The sequence below is a fragment of the Thunnus albacares genome, chromosome 12 (assembly GCF_914725855.1).
Source record: "Thunnus albacares chromosome 12, fThuAlb1.1, whole genome shotgun sequence".
Taxonomy (NCBI): Eukaryota; Metazoa; Chordata; class Actinopteri; order Scombriformes; family Scombridae; genus Thunnus; species Thunnus albacares.
Genome location: NC_058117.1, coordinates 20,940,973 through 20,953,334, shown reverse-complemented (window position 1 = coordinate 20,953,334; position 12,362 = coordinate 20,940,973). Strand labels below are relative to the sequence as shown.

The 12,362-nt window shown below is 40.3% G+C and overlaps 1 long non-coding RNA gene across 1 annotated transcript; it reads right to left on the bottom strand.

Moving 5' to 3' along the window:
• Positions 1 to 3,337: 3,337 nt before the first annotated feature.
• LOC122993102 lies at positions 3,338 to 10,971 on the bottom strand. Its single transcript, XR_006406334.1, has 3 exons — positions 10,781 to 10,971; positions 9,810 to 9,818; positions 3,338 to 3,357 (listed from the first exon to the last, which is right to left on the bottom strand). It is a non-coding gene; the product is annotated as an uncharacterized LOC122993102 (long non-coding RNA).
• Between the last annotated feature and the right edge of the window lie 1,391 nt (positions 10,972 to 12,362).

Genomic DNA, 12,362 nt, shown 5'->3' with positions numbered 1-12,362 from the left:
ATCTTTAGGTGTGATATGTAAAAGCGGCATAAAGTGCCGTTGTTCAAAATTTAATTTCATCAAAGGTTGTCTCCGGGGAGCAGAGATCAAACAGTGTGAGGAGGAGAAAAAGAAAATGTTTGGAATCAATTTCACGCCTCTGTGAAGAATAATTGCTGTGGATTTTAAACATTATGATAATAAGATAAGCGCCTTTCAGCTTGTCACAGCGGAACGCATTTAGTCTACTGGTTTATCATGACTGCCTGTTTTGTGTTAATTACTAAATAACTGATGGATTTATCTGCTGTGACAACCTTTTCTCTCCTGCTCCTTTAGATAGATAGATAGATAGACAGATAGATAGATAGATAGATAGATAGATAGATAAAGTTCAAATTCATCCTCTAATATGTTAAATTGAATTAAAAGGTCTTAGTAATAATTCAACATTTTGGGAGATACCCTTATTCACTTTCTTTCCCGGAGTAAGATGAGAGGATTGATACCACTCTGATGTCTGTGTATTCAGTAGTGTAGAGCTGAGGCCAGAGGGCAATTAGCTTAGCTTAGCATAAAGACTGGAAGTATGGGGAAACAGCTAGCCTGGCTCTCTACATTCAAATAAATTGTAGAGACATAACTCAAAAGTCCATCAACCAGCACCTCTACAGAATGTGAAGCACATTTTTTCCTGGCTTTTTTCCCACAGATTTGACTGCTGGGGTGTTTTTTGCAATCTGTGTTTATTCGCCCCAGACAGCAAATGTACTGACTGTGTGTACATTAGCGTGTGGAGTGTGTCTGTGAGTGCTTATGTGATACTCAAACTCTGACTAATCTCTCAGAATTCACAGCACTTGTTATTTTTCTTCACCTCTCACTCCTTTTTCCTCTTGTCTCCGTACGCTCATGAGTCTTGAGATAAGTGTGAGTTTTTGCTGAAAATGAAACATTTTCATCTCGCATTGACTTTATAGGCAATCACGCCACCGCTAAAATTTGCTTCACGTATATTTGAACTCTGGTGAAAGGCAGACTAGCTGTTTCCCCCTGCTTCCCCTATTTCCCTTATTCTGAGCTAATCTCACCTCTCACCTCCGCATTTAATGGCTAAACATGTCAATTTTTTATTTGTATAGCCCAATATCACAAATCACAAATTTGCATCAGGGGGGAATGAGATGAGAGCGGTAATATCAGTCGATACATAGGTTCTTTTTCTTACTTTCAGTTTTTCCTTCCCTAAACAATTTAACCCAACATGCCTGCCAATGCCCCAATATTCCCCTGACATTCTTTTCCTGAATTATTCACATCAGAACATTTATATCCATGTGCAACAGACCCACATGTATACATTATGCACGAAGAGTCCATGGTGAGCTCCTGGTTTTTAGGGACATCGGTTTGATGAAAACGCAGTCCAGCAGAAGTTTTACCATCATAAACAAGCATGCAGTTAGCCCTGAGACACAGCTCTGCCCGAGCAAACAATTATTTCTGAATCCATCCTTTATTGAGCCAGACTGACAAAACTAATGGACGCAACATGTATTAATAACTTGCTGGGAAATACAATTTTCAGTCGACCAGTGAAGTGGCACAGAAATGAGCCCCAGAGCCGGAGCTGAGTGTGGTCTGCCATGTTGCCAGCTGGTTGAGGTTGGTCGCCTTTAGTGGAGTAAAAACTCTCCTCTCTCCACCTGTGGAGTCTAAAGTAGCAATATAAAGAATGGGATTTAATTTTCTTTGCCTTGTCCTCAGTATTGCTTTTTATATGAGTGAGGCAATAAAGTAAAAAGGTACACTATAGCCATAAACTGACAGGGGTTTGTATCGAGCAATCCGCAGAAGCCCCTGCTCTTGAGCTACAGATGATAATTATGTTTTGTAGACCATTTTCTGCTCTCTGCATTATTTTGCTATTTCAGAGAGATGGTGGAAAATGCAAATGATTAGCAGTGTGGGAGACTAAAAGTTATGTGAGCAAGTGAATGTGACAGGCAGAGAGAATGAGTCATTTGAAAGGTCAACACTGTGTAAGCTCTCAGTGTGTTTTTGAATTAAGTAATCTAATGCATTATTGCATATAAATGTGTTTTCTGCTGCAGCTGATTTAGAACAGAGGAGGCTTACGGGTTATTTAGTTTGTGCATTTTAATCCATCCCCTGTTTTGTTGCTGGTTTTAGAATGCTTGAAAAAATCGCACAAATTTGTAAAAATGGCCTAGTTTGCGTAATTCATTGCTGATGCTGTTTTTAATTTATAATTATATGTGGCAGTAATGGAGGTCTTTTGCTGCAGTGCTGTTAGTAAGTGGGAGTGAAGCAATATAGCTACTCACCTTGTTGTCCTATGAACGTTCATTGTACTTCTTGTCAGCGGTAGGTCACAGCAAGACCACAAACATGGAGAGAAACCCCACAGAGATGCTCAGCTGTCGAACAGAGCTGCTTCTGTACCTCAAATCTATTTTCCTGCATAAACATTCACCCTAATAAATAGCCTTCTATATTTTTACCCTGCTGCTTTGTAGGAGAGTAATTGCACCAAGACATTTTAGAAGCTATTTCTTCTTCTGCCAAGGCTGTATAAGTGTCTTTTATTTTTCACATTATAAAGCCAAATTCATTTTGTTGTTTTCATCAGATTAATTAAAGTTTATTACTCTTTCTGCAGCTGCTGCTTAGGTTTGCTGTGGGACCAGTGAGAAACGCCTCAGTATTCAAGACTGAAGCTACTGTACCACATTTTGTCTATATCTGAACTTTGATGGGTCAAGATTTACAGGCTGACCTGTTGCAGTAAGACTACAACTTTTGAAGGATGTACAAATACAGGCTTCCTCTTAAAAAATTGACTTCATAAGCAATAACACCTGGGATTCTGCTGCTATAGCCTTTCCCTACTTGGCTGGTGTGCTGATACATGTTGGTGTATTTCTATGAAGCCAATATTTATTTTTACTCTTATAATAGGATGACCAGATATCCCCAGACAGTCCACATTTTTGGTGGTCTGTCCCCGGCTGGAGCTGTCCCTCGGAAATGTCCCTGTTTGAAAAACAAACTGCAAAGTGAAATAATATTGTATTTGGTAAGAAAGACCAGTAAGCAAAGCTTACCGTTTGGCAGTATTTTTTTCCTAGGATGGCGAAGTCAAGTCATGCCTCTGATTGGCTCTGACCCTGATATTCTTACTCTAATCCCAACTATCTCACTCCTCATGCCTAAACCTAACCAACAAAGGCAACAAGTACTAGCCAGTCAGAGGCAGAGTGAGTCAACTTTGCTACCCGCGGACATCTCAATTGCGTTGTGCTTGATTTGCAATGGGAATCTGTTAAAGAACCAGTGTGTAGGATTTATTGGCATCTAGTGGTGAGGTTGATTTCAACCAAATTAATTACCCGTCCCCTCACCTTCCCATTCCAAGTGTGTAAGAGAACCTATGGTGGCTGCAAAATTAGCAAAAAACGTGAAAGGCCCTCTCAAGAACCAGTGTTTGGTTTGTCCATTCTGAGCTACGGTAGAAACATGGCAGTGCAACCCGGTGTCCTTCGTGGAAGAGGACCCACTATGTACACACATAGGGAGTGGGTGGCCACAAGGATTCTTATTTTCATGGGATTATACACTATTGAAAAATACTTAATACTGAATATTACCTTCCATTTCTGCCAAGTCTGTTCCATCAGATGATACTAAATCTTACACAATGGTCCTTTAACCAAAGTATTTTTATCTAATAGTGTACTATTTATTATTAAAGATTGGACAGGAAGGAGAAGAGACTGAAGGGAGTATAAAGACTGAAGTGAGGAGAGTGTAGAAGAGTGAGGTGGAAAGGTAAAGAGAAGCAAAAGAAGAAAGAGAAGGAAGAAAAGGAAAATGCCATTTTAATGACAACATGATGAGAGAATTTCCATTTATACGCACCAGGTCAAGACGATACAATGGTTCACTGCACCCTTTGTAATTCGTCTTTTTCAATTAGCAGCGGGGGAAGAACGGCAGTGGTAGAACATCAACAGACAAAAAAGTATAGAGCCTCTCTGATTGCCTGTGCTGGTGTGCCCTCTGTTTACACATTCTTCAAGAAGGTAGATCCTTCCCAAGAAGAATATGATTTAGCTGTGTAGGAGGGTGTCTTTGCATACTACACTATGCGACACAATATTGTTACACATCACAGCTCAACTGACATGGAAGCTTTATGAGCCAAAGTTTACATGTTCTAGGACAAAATGTGACGCCATAGTGAGTAAAGCGTTTGCACCATGGGCAACTACTTTGGTAACAAAGGACCAGGTTGAATTTTGTCCCTGTCCATTGATCATTCAATCATGGGCATGTACAGCTGCTGCCAATAGTAGTCAGATATTGTAAGATACATATATGATGGCAGCACATCTGTGGAAACAAAACTGCTTGATTTTGTTGAATTGAAAGGAGAAACAGAGGAAGTTGCGGCCGAGGTCCTGATGGTCATATAAAAATAAAACAAATACCAACTTTGGAGGACTGAATAGGCTGGGGATGGTCAATGTCCATACCAAAGATAAAAATGCTCACAAATCATTCATAACACGGCCAGAACAGCTTCGGATATGATTCCCCTTGATGTTGAGTATTGTACCTGCTCACAAAGACATTTTTCATATTTTCACTATGAGAGTAGAAAGACTGAAGAGCTTTTGAGAGTTTGTTGGCCAGGAGAACCATAACATTTTAGGACACAGAAATGTTTACTGGCTGTCCATGCTTCCTGCTCTAGACAAAGTGCTGAAAATGTATGTGCCATTGAAATGCTTTTTTCTCTCTGAGGACAAGTGTCATGTTGTCCTGCGAACAATGTTCGACGATCCACTGACTGAACTTTGGCTGGCCTTTGCCCATGGAAACCTGACCGTATTCAGTGACACAGTCAAGATGCTTGAAGGCCAGGGCCGCTGTGCTGTGTAGCCAGCTGTAATTCTGAGAAATGTTGAGGCGAAACTGACTTCAAAACATGATGACAACTTCATTCCAGTTTTGGTCAGAGGACTTCTGAGAGAGCTAGAGGAAAATGGAGCAATGTCTAAAGAGAGCTCTCTCAAAACATCCCAATCATTCTCCACTACGGCTGTGAACTACTTGCAAGCATGGGGAAAACACGCAGATAATCTAAAATATTTACATGGTCTCTTTTTAAAAAGGCAACCTCAGTATGAAATGATCCAGAATGCAGCAGCAGCTACACTTTAGGAAAAATGCCCCAATGTGACCATCAATGAGGATGCATTGTTTAACGAGGTTATTGGCCTGCAAGAGTTCCTAAAAGGGGGATCGCTTAAAGAATGGAAAACATCTGTGACACCACTTAGTCAGAGATGCAGCACAGTGGTTACCCTCTTCAAAGGGAACGACAATCCACACACTAACTTGGCTAGTTTAGGAGCTGTTGTCATGTGCTTACCTGGAAGTAATGCACCGGTCAAGAGAGTGTTCTCCCAAATGAATGATACAGACAGCAGCAAGAAATAGATTCACTGTTCCTACCATCGAGGCCATGCTTACTGTGAAGACAAACTTCAACCTCCCCTGCAAGGAGTTCATGGAAAGGTTGGCCAAAGACAGAGCAATCCTGAAGAAAATACATTCTTCTGAGAAATATACAGATTAGGTTGGTATATTTTGTAGTTACCAATCTTATCATCATCTTATTTCTTTATAATGTTGTTAAATATTTCACATATACTATATATACTCTGTTGTTTCAAGTTTGCTCATGTTCTCTTCTGCTCTTTTTCTACCCAGACTACCAGGATCACCGAATGGCTGTTCAGATTGGACAATTCTGACTTGCCTGTAGTGTTTCTGTAATATAGTTGTTTTCTCTGTCTGTCACAGTGTGCCTGTTAGTGTTGTCTGTCATAGTGTGTCAGAAATCAGAAATCTGGTCACTTTACGATATGAGTGGTATCAATCTTTTTGTCTAACTCTTGGCAAGAAAGAAAATAAGCATAGTTCCCAAAATGTCAACTATTCCTTAGAGGAGTTTTGTCAAATACTTCTTATATTTGAAACATATTGGATCAGTCCCACATTAGGCATTTTGTGCACAGCATCTATGTATTATTGAAGAATGTATTGGTGTTACAGTAAAGCCTTTTATCAGTGAAGAATAAAAAGAAAGATAGGCTACACGATACATATATACCTCAGGGGCATTGAATAAGTCATCCAATTGTGAATGAAACAGAAAAAAAACACGCACACTGGGAGTCTATTCTTCCAAGGTTGCTGCTGGAGAAATGCAGATGGTGAAACAAGATGACTTAGCCAGTTATCCTTGTCTTACACAGACGATAGACGATGATGGTGTGTTGCTTTCACAGACATAGGATGTCATCTTGTCTCAGCTCTCCTTTCTCTTTCACTCCGCTGCGGCAAACTATTGACCTTCAGTAAATGTATTGTGAACTCCAAAAGGCAGGAGAGAGGGACATGGGACTACAGTATGTGAGTCATCTACTTACTGGCCATAATCCTGCAGTAGAAATGTGTTTTTTCCCTCCCAACTCTTTTAGTTTCTGCCAATTTCCTATACAGAAGCAACACCCAAGGCAAATGCTGTGTTTTTTTAAAATTCATATACAGTAGAATCAGCTACGCCTGAGATTATAAGAAGTATGAGGCTTCCAGTTGAAGCACTCAAAGCCCCGAGGATGATAAAAGTGTGGTGTATTTCACAGCAATCTGAGAGTATTTGGGTCGAAGAGATGTAGAGAGTCTGACCTGTGAAGTCTGCTTCCATCCGACATCAGGTTTAACCTGTTTTCATTTCAGAAATCCGGTAAACTTATCTTATTACAACCATCCACTTGAGTGACTGGACCTTTTTGAGGGTGTATTTTTTCCTTTTCAAAATTACTTGCAGGGCTAGTTTGGAAGCTACTATAGCTAGCCGGGAAGATGCAAGCACTAGCCAGCCATGATGGTCCACCAAGCTAGCTGGCTGGCTACCCCATGAAGAGGGAATGGTCATAATCCAGTTCTCCAAAGTAAACGCTAAACGACATGTATGAAAAACCTAGTAATGCTTTAGCTACCAATGGGACTGTGAAAGTTCAAAGCAGCATCAAAAATGACCAAAAATAGAAAGACATATTACTTTTTACTTTAAGCTTGTGCCCCGGAAATATCCCACAGGCCATTTTTTTTCCCTGAATTAATCATAACATGTATAGGTTATCCAACATTTATATGTTCCAAGCTGACTGCTGCTTGCTATCTGCAAGTTACCAGCTAGCAGAATCACTAAAGGGACAATGAATTAACACCATGTAGGAGAGTGTCTCCTAGAAATGATGTTTGTATACTACTAAATTCTTTCCCCAGCATGGATTATATTCACAAGCAATGTTTTTTTTTACAATGAATTAAGCATTACATTTATATATTGCAGGGTCAAGGAGGGGGTCATGGTGGATGGTGGGGGTACAAGACGCAACGCTTTGGTCAAGGTTAGTGTATGAACGCTATTTCAAGGAGAAAGGGTTGCCCATCAAATCCTGTTGTGGAGCAGTTTATACTCTGACAGAGCAGGGTTTTATAAAATTGGATGGTGCAGCACAGCTAATATGATACAGTAGCTTCCTCTATTTTAGATTCTGTGAGTTACATGAAAGGTCACCCTGTCAAGATGGTTTTCAAGTGGACTACGTTGCAAATTCACTTCAACGATCTTGAACTCTTCTTGAAAGCTTTGTGCATATTTTAGTTTGCCTATGCAAGAAAATTACCCTCATCGTGGAGATTTCATTGAATTGAATAGATTTCTATACAAAATTTCATGAAATTGCCACTTGTGGCTACAGTGGCTGCTGCTTAGCAAAACATTAAGTCTCACTTTGAACTAATTTTCATTGCCACTAAATAAAGAGTGAGCCAGACCAGCAGAAATACAAAAACAGGCATTGGTTACATCTCTCAACAATCACTTTCTCCTCCCATAAACCTCCATAAAAAAATAAACATATTGATGGTTGTCAGCTGATCTGATCAATGTTGGCTGGCCACTTCTTTAATTCATTAACCGCATGGCGCATGGTCTTTCAGATGCAATCTAACCTTATATAACAGTGAGCTGCCCTGACAGGCTTTGTCATCGATCTGTCGCAGCTCGGCGGCTCTGCCAGCAGAGATCAGACCCGTGGGTAAACCTGGAGACACCTGCCGTTTGTCAGTGTTGACTCACACCAAGAAGAAGGATGAGAGCGAAAGAGACGGAGTGGGAATGAGGGAAAGCTGTGGTTTATATTGGATATTTGCACGAAGATACAGTGGGCAGAGAGGGGGGACTAGAGATATAGAAACAGACATGGACAGATGGAGACTTACAGAGAGACTGACAGGGGGAGTGGAAGAGAAAATGAGGGAAGGAAATTGACAGATGCACAGACAAACAAACTGTCGGAGTGGGGGGTGAAGGAGTCAGACAACTCTCGGGTGGTAGTGGATACAAATGATCAAAAAACACTGAATTCCATTATTGTTATTCAGCTGGCATTCCTCCGGGTCTTGTGGACAACGATTTTAGCTGACTTGCTACAAAAACAGCTTCGTGCTAAGTCTTGGCCTTGGAGGCTGCGAGGGAGACCCGGGCACTGTGGGCGTTTGCTCCGCTGCTTGAGTCAGCACGGCGAGGTTTGTGCTGACTGTGGCTCAGCAAGGCCCCGGCACCCTGCACCTCCAGAGAGCAGGGGAATATCATTACCTCCAATCAAACCTGCAGTCTATGAATGGCAATGAGGGAAAAAACAGGGCTGGTGAATAAGCTAACTGAAATTAGCTCCTCCGTACATTCATTACACCATCGGTGCAGCAGTGCCACACTGTTGCACTGCTTGAGTCGCATTTTGGATTCAGCGCACGGAGAGTGTCTGCAGTTTGCTTCAGTATGAGTGCTACTGTTTCAAAACAGTTTTCAAATATTCACATTCTGTATGTAACTTAGAGAATTGGCTGCATTTTACACTGTTTGAACGAGGATCCCGATGGATAAAATCTGCAAATATGAAGACATTCACCAACGATGGCAAACATAGCTTTGCAGTGTATTACTGTTGCATTTGATGTGCTGCTTGTTGAGTGAGCTACAGTCAACAACAGAGAGCCTGTTTTCTGGCACAGGTTGCATTGGAAATGTATACTGTTGCTTGTAAATTCACAAAGTTGCTCGTATCTCATGCATCCATTTTCACAACAAGGAGGTAGTCAAGTCTGAAATGTTTCTAGCCTCAAGGGGGCTGTTGTCAAAATATTTTAGGAGACCCTGCAGGAAAAATTCCCTTAGCAGCTCAAGACATCAAACCAGTCCTTTAAAATTTAAAACAAAGTAAAGAGAAATATCAGATGGCATCTTTAAAATGAAAATATGACACACTTCTTTCAAGTGTGTAGACTTTTTTTTTTCATCCTTTGGATACAGATGTTTTTTGTGTTCAAAGGCGGTGATGCTGTCAAAGTGCTTCTCTGCCTCAGGGTTTATTTGTAATTTAAAATTTTTTCTTACTTTTACAAAAGAATGGGACCGGGCTTCACCACAGTCATTTTTAATGCTACTTTTTAAAATTCACATACCTGACAAACTTGTAGAGGCTTCTACTTTTTTAATGAAAACTAAATTGAAGTGGACTGCAGGAATTAATCTACAGTTCAGTCTGCTTTTCTCATCTCATAGAGGGACAAATGTGGATTTTTCTGCTTTTTAAAGCTTGTTTTAAGGCCATTTCTCCTTTTTCTCTTTTGCACATGAGGCATTTTTAAAAGCATGTGAAGACCCTAGCAGACTTGGAGCCCTGTGGAGTTCAGTGGTATTGACCACATTATGTATGGAAGAGTACACACACACACAACACACACACACACACACTGCTGAGCATCTGCTTTTGAAGCATCTGCTGCTGCCCAGAATATTCCTCTCAGTATGAATTTCTCATCGTTGCTACATCTTTAACTCTTCAGTGCTTGATGTCGGATGGAAGCAGACTTCACAGGTCAGACTCTCTACATCTCTTTGACCCAAATACTCTCAGATTGCTGTCAAACACACCACACGTTTATGCTGAACACAGGCTTACTCAGTGCTTCAACTGGAAATCTCAGACCTCTTATAATCTTAGATGTAGCTGATTCTATTGTACATAGATAAAAAACATAGCATTTGCCTTGGGTGTTGCTTCTGTATAAGAACATTGGCAGAAACTAAAAGAGTTGGGAGGGAAAAAAATATTTCCACTGCAGGATTACGGCCAGGACAAGCAGTAAGTAAATGACTCACATACTGTAGTCCCATGTCCCTCTCTCCTGCCTTTTGAAGTTCACAACACATTTACTGAAGGTCAGTAGTGCTGCAGCGGAGTGGAAGAGAAAGGAGAGCTGAGACAAGATGACATCCTTTGTCTGTGAAAGCAACACACCATCATCGTCTTTGTAAGACAAGAATAGCTGGCAGAGCCATCTTGTTTCGCCATCTTCATTTCTCAAGCAGCAACCTGGAATAAAATAGACTCCCAGTATGTTTTTTTCTGTTTCACTCACAACTGGATGACTTATTCAATGCCCCTGAGGGACATATGTATCATGTAGCCTATCTTTCTTTTTGTTCTTCACTGATAAAAGGCTTTACTGTAACACCAATACATTCTTTAATAATACATAGGTACTGTGCACAAAATACACAAAATGCTTTTTTTCTCCTGATGTGGGACTGATCCAATATGTTTCAAATGTAAGAAGGTTTTGACATAACTCAGACATGGCAGAAATGGATTATAATATTCATAAGTATGTTTTAATTAGTGTATAATCACCTGAATAAGAATCATTTTATTTTTGTTACCTCAGAATGAGCCCTTTATAGCTACATAGGGAGCGGGTCGTTTTCTATGGAGACTGCCATGTCGCACTGCCATGTTTCTACAGTAACCCAGAATGGACAAACCAAACACCTCACAGCTCGATGCCAACTAAATCTTACACACTGGTCGATAGCCTAGCTTTTAGCAACACTGGAAATGGGGGGAAACAGCTAGCGTGACTCTGTCCAAGGGTGACAAAGATGGCCTATTGTCACCTTTAAACCTTAAATTGTTGTCTTTACACCTCGGTTTTGCAAGGATTAAACAAACAAGATTTACTCTGTTAGTGAGCTTTAGAGGTGCTGGTAGGCAGATTTTGTTAACTTTGGACGGAGCCAAACTAACTGTCTCCCCGTTTTCAGTCTTTATGCTAAGTTAAAACAAGCTAAGCTAACCAGAGGCACAGGTTCACAATGTTTAATGTTCTCACCAAACCAAGTTGTTACCAGTCATTTTCTGCTTTGGCTTCTATGTGTATCATCAAATGTTCCCCCCTATCAGTACTATAATATTAACACTATATTATATTTAACAGCAATATTAAACAGAAAATGTTAGCGGGAAAGTTTTCAACTCTCAAACTCACAAACATGTAGCTACTAGGTTAGCTGTGGGGCTGTGTGTAGTAAGCAAAGTTAAATATGAATAAAAATATACAGAAAAAAATGACTTTTTAATATATACTATATCATTAGGCTAATTTAAATGCGCCCTCAAGTTTAATGTGTATGATGCCTCTGAAGCTAACCGCTGTAATTTCATATTCAGCTGATAAACATGACAGAAGTATTGATCTTTCATCTCTCTCTCAGCAAGAAAGCGCATACAAGTATTTCCCAAAATGTCAAACTATATCTATAACAATCCGCAGAGAACAGCATCAACACAGTGGATGACATGAAAACCTGCTTTTACTCTCCATCAGTCTCTCCTACAGAAAAACGTCCTGACAGGTCTCTCGAGTATTCTCTGTGCTGCTGGTGGTACACTTTCTTTTCTCCCTCACACTCATTTTTATCTTGCTTATTATTTACTTTTTTAAAAAAAAAATCAATGGACTGTGGCGTCTGGGGGTATACAGCGATGTGAAAAACGCTGGAAAATTGCAGGACTGATCATTATCACTGTGGTAGGCTTTTTATCTAGCAGTTTATGTGCATTTAATTTGGTCTGTCTCTGAAGCTTGGAGTTGACCAGTCTGCAGCTCGTAATGTAATGAAACAGATGCTTGGCAGATGTCAAGGTTAAAACATGTTTGGAGGAATTCACTTTCTGTTTAACAGGCTGTTGATTTATAGCTGCAGCCTATGGAAGTGTGTGTTAAGGCAGGGTGTATGTGTCTTTTTGAGCTGGGCTTGAGAATGAGAATACACTTAAATCTTTCGAGGTATGTGTCTGCAATCAAAGTCCTCCATTTTCCTTTGGGTTTTGAGATTTTAAGAGAAAAGCAAAACCCAGGTCTCAAGGGAACGG